This window comes from Oncorhynchus masou, chromosome 22 (assembly GCF_036934945.1).
Source record: "Oncorhynchus masou masou isolate Uvic2021 chromosome 22, UVic_Omas_1.1, whole genome shotgun sequence".
Classification (NCBI taxonomy): Eukaryota; Metazoa; Chordata; class Actinopteri; order Salmoniformes; family Salmonidae; genus Oncorhynchus; species Oncorhynchus masou.
The window spans coordinates 56,452,220-56,465,274 of record NC_088233.1 but is presented as its reverse complement, the minus strand read 5'-3'; positions in this window follow the sequence as shown (position 1 = coordinate 56,465,274).

The window sequence follows — 13,055 nt, the reverse complement described above, 5'->3', positions numbered from 1 at the left end:
AATACTCCTCTCATCTACATACACTTGACACATTACGGAATAAGTGACATTTATCTCACTGCATTGGTTTGGGCATGAAGGCTCTCACAGGGAATCTCATTCAACCCAAATCCATGTGAGAAGGGAGAGACTTCTTCAGGAAACAATAGAATGGATGGAGTGGGCTTCCGCACGCCATCTACTATTCGGGTCAGTCGTTTTGCACCAACCACTTGATCAAAATCTTCATGTATATCCTTTGCATTTCCTTTACGCAACACCCCAGAGATAAGACCCTTGATAAGCGCCCTGCTTGAAAGATCCACACACATTCCAATCGGACAACTTAGTGGCGCAACGCACGCTCCTTCTTTTCCATAGAAACACAAAATAAGCCCACTTCTCGTTATTCTCATCCAACGCATCCATCATTTTAACAGAATCTTCAAACAAATCTCCCAGGTGATACTACTGACCCCACACCCTTATCCCAACCAAAAAAAAGACTTTCCACTACCACTTTAATTCTATTATTTCCTTTTGCATTCGCCATTGTAATCCAATTCTTATCACTCTCATTTCCACTCGACACGTCATCCGATTCAAACAGAATATTCGCTTCCTCCATTAACCCCCAAAACCCCCCAACTCTTCTTCGGCGATGAGGTTCAATGGCTGTTGGCATCCAATAAATGTTGCATTTCTGCCACCTACTAGACTGGAGTATAACTCCCTTATACATTGCTTTTTAAAAAGCTCACTAAAAACCCACCACTCTACTCCACTATTAAAATATATCAAGTTCTACTGGAGGCCAACACCACCACTCAACACAACCTGTAACTCTTCTGATGTCAAGTCTCACACATGCAAATACCTCTTTGCAGCTGTCACCACAACCTCAATTTTCTACAACGTATGTTCTATCCCTGCAGTACAGTTGATAACCATTGCTAAGTGCAAAAAAAATCTACCCTTACTGAAGCATATATCATTTGGCCTATCCTTCTGTACTGACTACTCACACCACTTCTCTCAGTATCCCTATCCTATCTTCCTCTACTCTATTCACTGCCTCTGCATACAACAACTTCTGCACTACTCTAACCCTGGAAACCTCAAACTGCCTCTCTCACCGGACATTTCTGATTCTCAGCCCCATGGGCACTCCTACAATTAACACACACCACTACTTTCCCCAATGCCACACATTCCACATGCCCTTCTGCACATTTCTCACACCTAGGAACCTCCCTCCTACACACTGCTGCCACATGCCCATAAGCTTGACACCTGTAATAACGTAATGTATTCAGCACAAAAGCTTGAACAGTATAAGTTATATACCCTAACATAACTGTCAGGAAAAGACTCAACATCAAAACTCAAAAGAACAGACAACGACTCTTCTGTTTCACCAATCACGTCACCTTGTCTGCGTTGCACCAAACAACAAGCATCACAAACACTGAATCCTCCGCCTTCAGTTGGTCAACTTTCACACCTACAGTTACCCCAGTAATCACTCCTTTCAATGGCGCCCTTTTCTTGAGAGCAAAACAATTTACACCTCTTGTCCCCATTTATTTAACGTTGAGCGCCTACTCCCTCTGACCAGCAAAATCACAAACAGTTATCATAAGACCACTTCTGGATACCTTCAACGATTCCACAGTACACAACTCTTTTTTCACCAACCCTGAAACTACAAAGCTAGTTGGAGTTTTTGTCGATTCCGGAGCGAGCATCAGTTGTTCCGGAGCTAGCCAGCTGAGGAGTTCCATCAATCGCTCCTGGGCTGCGGTCACCTGTACGGACCCGTTTTGCTGCCGCCGAGCCTTCACGGCTGAACTGCCGACGTTGTCTACCCGAGGGAGTTATCCGTCTGGTTCCTCCGTCGCGACGTTGCCTGGGCGCCCATCTGAGGCCTGCTAGCCATTAGCTGTCTTATCGGCTGCTATCTGAATAGATAATCGGACAAATTATTTATTTATTTTTATTGTTATTTTTTTTCTTCTTCTGGGCCTCTAGCTATATCTATTGTTTTTATTTTTGTTGTTGTTGTGTGATTTGGATTGGTCCCCTCTACCACACGGAACCCCACTAATCTACTGACGGAGCGCAAGAGGTGGCTAATAACAGACGTCCATCCTATGCTAGCTTGCTATTGATGGCCTGGCTGGCTGTCTGGATCGCCGTGACCCCCAACCAACCTCTCCACTCTGGACCCTTTTGATCACTCGACTAAGCATGCCTCTCCTTAATGTCAATATGCCTTGTCCATTGCTGTTCTGGTTAGTGTTTATTGGCTTATTTCACTGTAGAGCCTCTAGTCCTGCTCACTATACCTTATCCAACCTATTAGTTCCACAACCCACACATGCAATGACATCTCCTGGTTTCAATGATGTTTCTAGAGACAATATCTCTCTCTTCATCACTCAATACCTAGGTTTACCTCAACTGTATTCACATCCTACCATACCTTTGTCTGTACATTATACCTTGATGCTATTTTATCGCCCCCAGAAACCTTCTTTTACACTCTGTTCCAGACGTTCTAGACGACCAATTCTTATTGCTTTCAGCCGCACCCTTATTCTAGTCCTCCTCTGTTCCTCTTGCGATGTAGAGGTGAATCCAGGCCCTAGAGTGCCTTGCTCCACTCCTATTCCCCAGGCGCTCTCTTTTGACGACTTCTGTAACCGTAATAGCCTTGGTTTCATGCATGTTAACATTAGAAGCCTCCTCCCTAAGTTTGTTCTATTCACTGCTTTAGCACACTCTGCCAACCCGGATGTTCTAGCTGTGTCTGAATCCTGGCTTAGGAAGACTACCAAAAATTCTGAAATTTTAATTCCAAACTACAACCTTTTCAGACAAGATAGAACTGCCAAAGGGGGCGGTGTTGCAATCTACTGCAAAGACAGCCTGCAGAGTTCTGTCCTACTATCCAGGTCTGTACCCAAACAATTTGAACTTCTACTTTTAAAAATCCACCTCTCTAAAAACAAGTCTCTCACCGTTGCAGTCTGCTATAGACCACCCTCTGCCCCGAGTTGTGCTCTGGACACCATATGTGAACTGATTGCCCCCCATCTATCTTCAGAGCTCGTGCTGCTAGGCGACCTAAACTGGAACATGCTTAACACCCCAGCCATCCTACAATCTAAACTTGATGCCCTCAATCTCACACAAATTATCAATGAACGTACCAGGTACCTCCCCAAAGCCTTAAACACGGGCACCCTCATAGATATCATCCTAACCAACTTGCCCTCTAAATACACCTCTGCTGTCTTCAACCAAGATCTCAGCGATCACTGCCTCATTGCCTGCATCCGTAATGGGTCAGCGGTCAAACGACCCGCACTCATCACTGTAAAACGCTCCCTGAAACACTTCAGCGAGCAGGCCTTTCTAATCGACCTGGCCGGGGTATCCTGGAAGGATATTGATCTCATCCCGTCAGTAGAGGATGCCTGGATATTTTTTTAAATGCCTTCCTAACCATCTTAAATAAACATGCCCCATTCAAGAAATTTAGAACCAGGAACAGATATAGCCCTTGGTTCTCCCCAGACCTGACTGCCCTTAACCAACACAAAAACATCCTATGGCGTTCTGCATTAGCATCGAACAGCCCCCGTGATATGCAGCTGTTCAGGGAAGCTAGAAACCATTATACACAGGCAGTTAGAAAAGCCAAGGCTAGCTTTTTCAAGCAGAAATTTGCTTCCTGTAACACTAACTCAAAAAAGTTCTGGGACACTGTAAAGTCCATGGAGAATAAGAACACCTCCTCCCAGCTGCCCACTGCACTGAAGATAGGAAACACTGTCACCACTGATAAATCCACCATAATTGAGAATTTCAAAAAGCATTTTTCTACAGCTGGCCATGCTTTCCACCTGGCTACTCCTACCCCGGTCAACAGCACTGCACCCCCCACAGCAACTCGCCCAAGCCTTCCCCATTTCTCCTTCTCCCAAATCCGTTCAGCTGATGTTCTGAAAGAGCTGCAAAATCTGGACCCCTACAAATCAGCCGGGCTAGACAATCTGGACCCTTTCTTTCTAAAATTATCTGCCGAAATTGTTGCCACCCCTATTACTAGCCTGTTCAACCTCTTTGGTGTCGTCTGAGATCCCCAAAGATTGGAAAGCAGCTGTGGTCATCCCCCTCTTCAAAGTGGGGGACACTCTTGACCCAAACTGCTACAGACCTATATCTATCCTACCATGCCTTTCTAAGGTCTTCGAAAGCCAAGTCAACAAACAGATTACCGACCATTTCGAATCTCACCATACCTTCTCTGCTATGCAATCTGGTTTCAGAGCTGGTCATGGGTGCACCTCAGCCACACTCAAGGTCCTAAACGATATCTTAACCGCCATCGATAAGAAACATTACTGTGCAGCCGTGTTCATTGATCTGGCCAAGGCTTTCGACTCTGTCAATCACCACATCCTCATCGGCAGACTCGACAGCCTTGGTTTCTCAAATGATTGCCTTGCCTGGTTCACCAACTACTTCTCTGATAGAGTTCAGTGTGTCAAATCGGAGGGTCTGCTGTCCGGACCTCTGGCAGTCTCTATGGGGGTGCCACAGGGTTCAATTCTTGGACCGACTCTCTTCTCTGTATACATCAATGAGGTCGCTCTTGCTGCTGGTGAGTCTCTGATCCACCTCTACGCAGACAACACCATTCTGTATACTTCCGGCCCTTCTTTGGACACTGTGTTAACAACCCTCCAGGCAAGCTTCAATGCCATACAACTCTCCTTCCGTGGCCTCCAATTGCTCTTAAATACAAGTAAAACTAAATGCATGCTCTTCAACCGATCGCTACCCGCTCCTACCCGCCTGTCCAACATCACTACTCTGGACGGCTCTGATTTAGAATACGTGGACAACTACAAATACTTAGGTGTCTGGTTAGACTGTAAACTCTCCTTCCAGACCCATATCAAATATCTCCAATCCAAAGTTAAATCTAGAATTGGCTTCCTATTTCGCAACAAAGCATCCTTCACTCATGCTGCCAAACATACCCTTGTAAAACTGACCATCCTACCAATCCTCGACTTTGGCGATATCATTTACAAAATAGCCTCCAATACCCTACTCAACAAATTGGATGCAGTCTATCACAGTGCAATCTGTTTTGTCACCAAAGCCCCATATACTACCCACCATTGCGACCTGTACGCTCTCATTGGCTGGCCCTCGCTTCATACTCGTCGCCAAACCCACTGGCTCCATGTCATCTACAAGACCCTGCTAGGTAAAGTCCCCCCTTATCTCAGCTCGCTGGTCACCATAGCTTCTCCCACCTGTAGCACACGCTCCAGCAGGTATATCTCTCTAGTCACCCCCAAAACCAATTATTTCTTTGGCCGCCTCTCCTTCCAGTTCTCTGCTGCCAATGACTGGAACGAACTACAAAAAGCACTGAAACTGGAAACACTTATCTCCCTCACTAGCTTTAAGCACCAACTGTCAGAGCAGCTCACAGATTACTGCACCTGTACATAGCCCACCTATATTTTAACCCAAACAACTACCTCTTTCCCTACTGTATTTAATTTATTTATTTTGCTCCTTTGCACCCCATTATTTTTATTTCTACTTTGCACATTCTTCCATTGCAAATCTACCATTCCAGTGTTTTACTTGCTATATTGTATTTACTTTGCCACCATGGCCTTTTTTTGCCTTTACCTCCCTTATCTCACCTCATTTGCTCACATCGTATATAGACTTGTTTATACTGTATTATTGACTGTATGTTTGTTTTGCTCCATGTGTAACTCTGTGTCGTTGTATGTGTCGAACTGCTTTGCTTTATCTTGGCCAGGTCGCAATTGTAAATGAGAACTTGTTCTCAACTTGCCTACCTGGTTAAATAAAGGTGAAATAAAAAAATGGATCAGCCAAAAGGCAAGGGTTCACTTTTTCCAAAAAATGCACTCAACCGTCACAGACTCATCTATCCTGACTCTCGGTGCAAACCTCGGGCTTCGAGAACTTCACCAAATCTACCACCTCCGATACTTCGCACTCATTCACTTCCATTTCTCCTCCTGTCCTCAAATCAGCATCCAGCTCACTCGGCTTACACTTTCTACCATTCTTCTTTAACAAAACATATCTTTTTTTTCCTCCATATTTAACCGATTCAAGCTCACTATCTTTCTTCAACCTCCTCTGCCTCTCATTTTCCCTCCATTCCTCCTCCATATTCCAAGTATACGTCTCACTATGATAATACTGCACTTCTCCTGACATACTGTACATCTTGTTCTTTCCCTCTTAAGGACAGTCATTTTCCCCTGGCTAATCCTTTCTCCTCAATCACTCTGGACGTGCATTGGGATTCTGAGAACTTCAACGTTGCCTTCAGCTGAACTTGCAAAGAGAGATGGTTGACCTTCAGCCCAGCTAGGTCTTCTTCCTCGGTAAATTGCAGATCGCACAATTTAATGTGCATCCTGTCACCTACTGTGCAGGATGGAAACAAGATTCACAAAAAATAAAATAAACTACCAAACTACAAAAAAACTACCAAACTATCAAAAAATAAATGAACTAAATCATATCTGATCCCTACATAGGTTCAAGGGGAACCTGGGAGGGAGGGTCTTCTGCTGCCAGTACTCCTCGCAAGTATTCAAATGTAAAATCCTTAGGTCCCAAAAGATTTTCTGCCACAGCCACAATAATGTCCAGTTTCTTAGACTTCTTTGAGACTTGTGCTATAAAGTTTATAACTGTGGCAATGAACACCACAAAATCCACATTTTTAACACACAGGGTATCTTTTGACTGGCAGCAAACCTTTATTACAGGCTGTGGTGCGTCCACAACCATATCGTCACTAGCTTCACTTGTTTTCTCAATTATTTTAATCGCCTCCCCATAGGAGATTCAATTTACCTCTCTAACTTTTGTCACTTCAATCTCCTTCACCCTTAAAGGGCACTCCGGGAACTCGGGATCATGAGCCCCACCACAATTGCAACACTGTCGTCCTTCTACCCACAGTTCTTCAATATACTCTGTCCGTCTGCACTCACTTGAAACATGGACAAATTCTTTACAATTCTTGCACTGCAATGGTTTTGGGACGAAAGCTCTTACAGCGTATCTTACATAACCAAGCTTCACATGCATTGGTATTTGCTCTTTATCAAAAAAACAACAGGACTGACAGACTTTCTTCTTTTTCTCCATTCACCCAGATGGTCAGACGCCAGGCACCACTACTCCGGGAATTCTATTCAGGTATTGAACCTGAACATCTGTCGTCACCCCTGAGATGACTCTGATGGGTGCTCTACTCCGAAGTTGGAAACACAAAACCTCTGTTGCTCATATTCTTTTGAGGCTCACTGCAATCTTCCTCTGTTCTTCAGAAATACAATTCATCTAAATAAGACTGGTCACTGACAGACTTTTCCTACCTACATTAAATTAGCTTCATTATTCCTGTTCCTCTTAGAAGTTGAAATAGAGCCATGGACACCACTTCCCTTCCCCCACCAATGTTCCCTCTAAACTGCAGGCGCAGTTCCCCGGGACTGCCACACAGAAGAAACCACGCAGAGAACCACAAGATAGAACATCACTCAACTTTCTAGAGTTTCTAGAGTTTTCCCTCTTAACACTAAAATGTGTTAAAAACCTTTCCCTTTACTGTGAGAATTGTGATGAATCAACACAATATTAGCAACTTTTAATGTAACATACCTAAACAAACTATCCAAGACTTCGTATGCAAAACTAACTATGCAAGATATTTTGTATTAGGCATAACGCAATGGAGGATGATTCTAATGCATTGACAAGCACCATTCAGCCAATGTGGCTTATCCAATCAGAGCTTCGGTAGGCCTATAAGCAAATAGACCATTGCCATATATGGATCTGTGCCATTCACTTTGAACTGGACTGTTTACGGCATGAGTGGTCGCGAGTAAACAAGCTGCGTATAGCCACATGTGCACATTTGTTCATATTTGCTAGTTAATGAGTTATTAGCCCATCTAAAAATAATAATTTATAGTCAGCAATGGGGGAGTGATTGCTTCCTACAACAGCACAAAATGTTAGGATTGCTCGACATTTTTTTTAAATCAGTCAGGTCAACTACTGTTTTTGTCTTAAAGGGGCAGTGTTGTATTTTGAGAAAGGATTGAATATGCTAAATAGCCAATAGGCAGAGGGTAGCATCATTTGTCTGATTCTCTGTACTAATGGTATGGGAATAATAATGCCTTTTATTTTGTAAAGTGGTTTCTTGCATCAAACACAACAACATTTTCAGTCATATCCTTGTCTGAAGGACAAGTGGTTATTTTCAGGTTCATGTGAAGCCCTGCATGTTTTTCTTCAAAAGTCTCAAGGAATGTAGGCCTACATTGAACACCATACTTTGGCTGCTACTGTAGGCTGAACAACAGAACAGCTATTTCCATGTTAAAATGTTATGGGATGTATTTTCTCCATTGTTTGTGATGGTAGGCCGCTCTGGTAGGACTAAATTATGATCAAGTAGCCTACTTAACCACGGTCTGAAACTGTAACATAAAGTGGGTAAACCTCAGTGTTCATAGTAAACAGATGTTGGAAGTTGCACAGAATTTTTACAACTTGGAAGTTTGCACACAAGGCCTGAATTTGTTCAGTGCCAAAGAAATTGTAGAAACATTTCTCATGAGGAGCTGAATGGCCGTCTGATCATGACAACACGCCTCCCACACCTTTACAAGTATTCCCTGAACTTACTATATGTTTCTTTGGAATGGCAATTTCAGCATGACCACCTCTCCCATCATCTGCTGTGATCACCAGTTCTCTTAGCTTCAGATTGTTACACCAGATAATGTGATTTAGCCAAAGATTTCTGGTATCCATTACTGGGAGTTACAGGATAGGTACTGTTTGGTGTAGAACTGAGAATTTTCAACCAACCTTGGATATCTGAATGTCTAGCATTTCTTTGATGCTACAGAGCCCCGTACAGCTTAAATAAATACGGAATACACATTTCAAAGATTGATAGAAAAGTTTAATATTTATTTTATGGTGGTTCTATGTCATGGCTCTCCAACCCTGATCCTGGAGAGCAACAGTCCTGTAGGTTTTCACTCAAACCCTAATCTAGCGCACCTGATTTTAATTATCTGGTTGATAAGCTAAACTGAACAATTGGAGTTGGAACAAAAACCTAGACGGAAAATATCCAGGAACAGGTCTGGAGACCCCTGTTCTACCACAGAAAGTTGGTGGCAGCTAATTGGGGAGGACGGGCTCGTGGTAACGACTGGAGCGGAATTAGTCTAACGGTATTAAATACATCAAACACATGGTTTGCATGTGTTTGATGCCATTCCATTCGCTCCGTTCCGGCCATTATTATGTGCCGCCCTCCTCTCAGCAGCCTCCTGTGTCTTTTACATGGGCTTATGCTGAGCCACACTGGCTGCGTTAACACAGGCAGCCCAATTCTGATATTAGACTAGCTAATTGATAAGTAAACATGTACTGGTTTCAGGAGAAATGGTTATTTCACTTACACCTCCCTAATTCTCCTGATTTTCAGGAAAAAGTGGACATTTTACCTAGATATCCCTAATATGATAACTGCGGTGTACAACATAGAAGCTTATCAGGTTCTGATCGACTTACTATGCTTTTTCATTCGAGATCGCCCCCCGACTGCTAATCAATCAGGTCTTTATTCTCCAGGCTCCGCTTTGGACAACCTTGCAATGAATGACATGTATCCATCATGATTTGCCCTGGACTTTCACTGCTGACCTCGTTACAGTATGAGCAAAATTTGATAAGGGCCTTCCCATTTTGGCCCTGTGTAACCTTTATTTATCTAGACAAGTCAGTTCAGAACAAATTCTCATTTACAATGACAGCCTTCCCCGGCCAAACCCGGACGATGCTGTGCCAATTGTGCGCCGCCCTATGGGACACCCATTCACGGCCGGATGTGATACAGCCTGGATTCTAACCAGGGACTGTAATGACGCCTCTTGCACTGAAATGTAGTGCCTTGGGGCCAACTCCAATGCCACATCATCTAGTTTCTTCTAATAGTAGCCTACAGGTTTCTGACAATCACCATTGTGTTGTGTCAGCACTGAGGTCATGTGCCATATTTTTCAGCCACAAAGAGGGTGAACGGTTTGCCTGAGTCCGGAATCGCTAAAGCCGGAACTGATGACAGAGCTAGTTTAAGCTTGCCAAAAACCTCTTTCTGTTCTTCCGTGAAGACTACAAGGTCTTTTGAATCGGGTCTCCCTTGAGGAGGTCGTTAAGGGATTGTGCAATTTCGGAAAAGGAGTCTATGCAGCCTTTGTTGTAGTTGCACAAGCCCATGAAGGAGCTGAGTTATTTAATAGTAGTGGGTTCCTTGGCGGCTTGTATGGCGGCAGTACGACTTTGTGTCAGCTATCTTTTTCCCTGCGAGACCAGTTGACCGAGGTAGATAACCTGTGATTGCATGAGTTGGGCTTTATCATGGCTAGCTTTAGGCCTTTGGCATGCAAGTGGTCAAACAGTGATTTTAGGTCCTTGGCATGTGTTGCCTCATCTTGTGCAGTCGACAATATATCATCAACCTATCTTATGAAAACAGATGACATCGGAGGGAGATCTTGGAGATGTCGATGCAATGCTTGATGGTAAATTTGAAGAACTATTATGAAGGCCCATAGGAGTCATAGTCCATTGATACTGTTGACTATCCACAGAAAAAGAAAGCCATATCAATGACCTAGAACACAGAGTGACCAGGTGACAAAGAAGAAAAAATGGTTGAGGGATTAGCCACCATTGGAGTGAACATGGAGATTAATTTGCATTCCTGTAGTCCACCGTCACCCGCCAGTCACAATTTGATTTCCTCACTGGCCATACCGGACAATTAGTTAGAGGCAGTGTGTCTTTTCAACAATACCCATGTCACATAGATCTCTGATCACTTCGTTAGTAGCGGCCATAGCTTCCCTGATGATGGGATATTGGTTTGTGCACAGTGGGGCAACACCTGTCAAGCGCCCTGGATCCATGTCCAAAATTCCACACTCCTTTTTAATTGTAGTCAAAATAGGATGGTTCTGAACTGTAGTGCCCTGCAGTTCGCCATGTCACCTTTCCTTCAAAGATGTGTAGAGTAAAGTTGCATAATAACATCAAGGCCTAAAATAGGTTGTTCAAAGGAGCCTATTCACACCCCTGCATCAATCTTAATTGGATCAATAGAAACTGATAATGGTTTGGTCTGTTTCATATCTGTCTCCCCCAGCCCCCCACCCCTTGTTGCTCTCATCTTCTTGCCAGTGTACTCAGTAAATATATGTTTTGCATAAGAAGTGGGCAATGCAGTGACTTCAGCACCCGTATCTACTGAAAAATCTACTGCAAAGTTGTTAAAAAGCATGTTCACATACAGTACATTCATAAAGTATTCAGACCCCTTGCCTTTTCCACATTTGTTACATTACAGCCTTTTTCTAAAATTGATTAAATAGTTTTTTTTCTCCCTTCATCACTCTAAACACAATAGCCCATGACGACAATGCAAAAACATTTTAAAACATTTTTTTTGCAAATGTAAAAAAATAAAACAGTTACATACATTAAGTATTCAAGACCCTTTACTCAGTACTTTGTTGAAGCACCTTTGGCAGAGATTACAGCCTTGAGTCTTCGTGGGTATGACGCTACAAGCTTGGAACACCTGTATTTGGGGAGTTTCTAGTATTCTTCTCTGCAAATCCTCTCAAAGTCTGCCAGGTTAGATGGAGAGCGTCGCTGCACAGCCATTTTCATGTCTCTCCAGAGGTGTTAGATCGGGTTCAAGTCCGGGCTCAAGGACATTCAGAGACTTGTCCCGAAGCCACTCCTTCATTGTCTTGGCTTTTGTGTTTATGGTCTTTGTCCTATTAGAAGGTCCTGAGTGCTCTGGAGCAGGTTTTTCTTCAAGGATATCTCTGTACTTTGCACAGGTCATCTTTGCCTTGATCCTGACTAGTCTCCCAGTCCCTCTTGCAAAAAAACATCCCCACAGTATGATGCTGCCACCACCTTGCTTCCCCGTAGGGATGGGCCAGGTTTCTTCCAGACATGACGCTTGCAATTCAGGCCGAAGAGTTCAATCTTGGTTTCATCAGACCAGAGAATCTTGTTTCTCATAGTGTGAGAGTCTTTTAGGTGCCTTTTGGCAAACTCAAATTGAGCTGTCATGTGCCTTTTACTGAGGAGTGGTTTCCGTCTGGCCACTCTACCATAAAGGCCTGATTGTTGGAGTGCTGCAGAGATGGTTGTCCTTATGGAAGGTTCTCCCATCTCCACAGAAGAACTCTAGAGCTCTGTCAGAGTGACCATCGGGTTCTGAATTCACCAATTTGTAAGTCGCTCTGGATAAGAGCGTCTGCTAAATGACTTAAATGTAAATGTAAATGTTCTTGGTCACCTCACTGACCAAGGCCCTTATCCCCCGATTGCTCAGTTTGGCCGGGCGGCCAGCTCTAGGAAGAGTCTTTCCAAATCATGTCCAATCAATGGAATTTACCACAGTTGGACTCCAATCAAGTTGCGGAAACATCTCCAGGATGATGGAAACAGGATGCACCTGAGCTCAATTTCGAATATCATAGCAAAGGGTCTAAATAGTTATGTAAATAAGGTATTTCTCTTTTTTTATTTTTAATAAATTAGTCATTATGGGGTATTGTGTGTAAATTGATGAGGGAATTGTTTTATTTAATCAATTTTAGAATAAGGCTGTAACAAAACAAAATGTGGACAAAGTTAAGGGGTCTGAATACTTGCCGAATGCAATGTAAAAGTGTAATATTGGGAGGCAAACTCTAAATTGAATACATTTCCACTCTATATCTGACATGGTACCGGCACAGATATAACAATAAGAAAGATCTTTCCCCTGATGTATAAATGTAAAGCATCCAGTTGGCGTTACCACTCACATTCAAATATGATGGTGAGAGGTAGCCCATTGGCCGGCAGTGGGAGAAGATGGAGCGAGATGGACG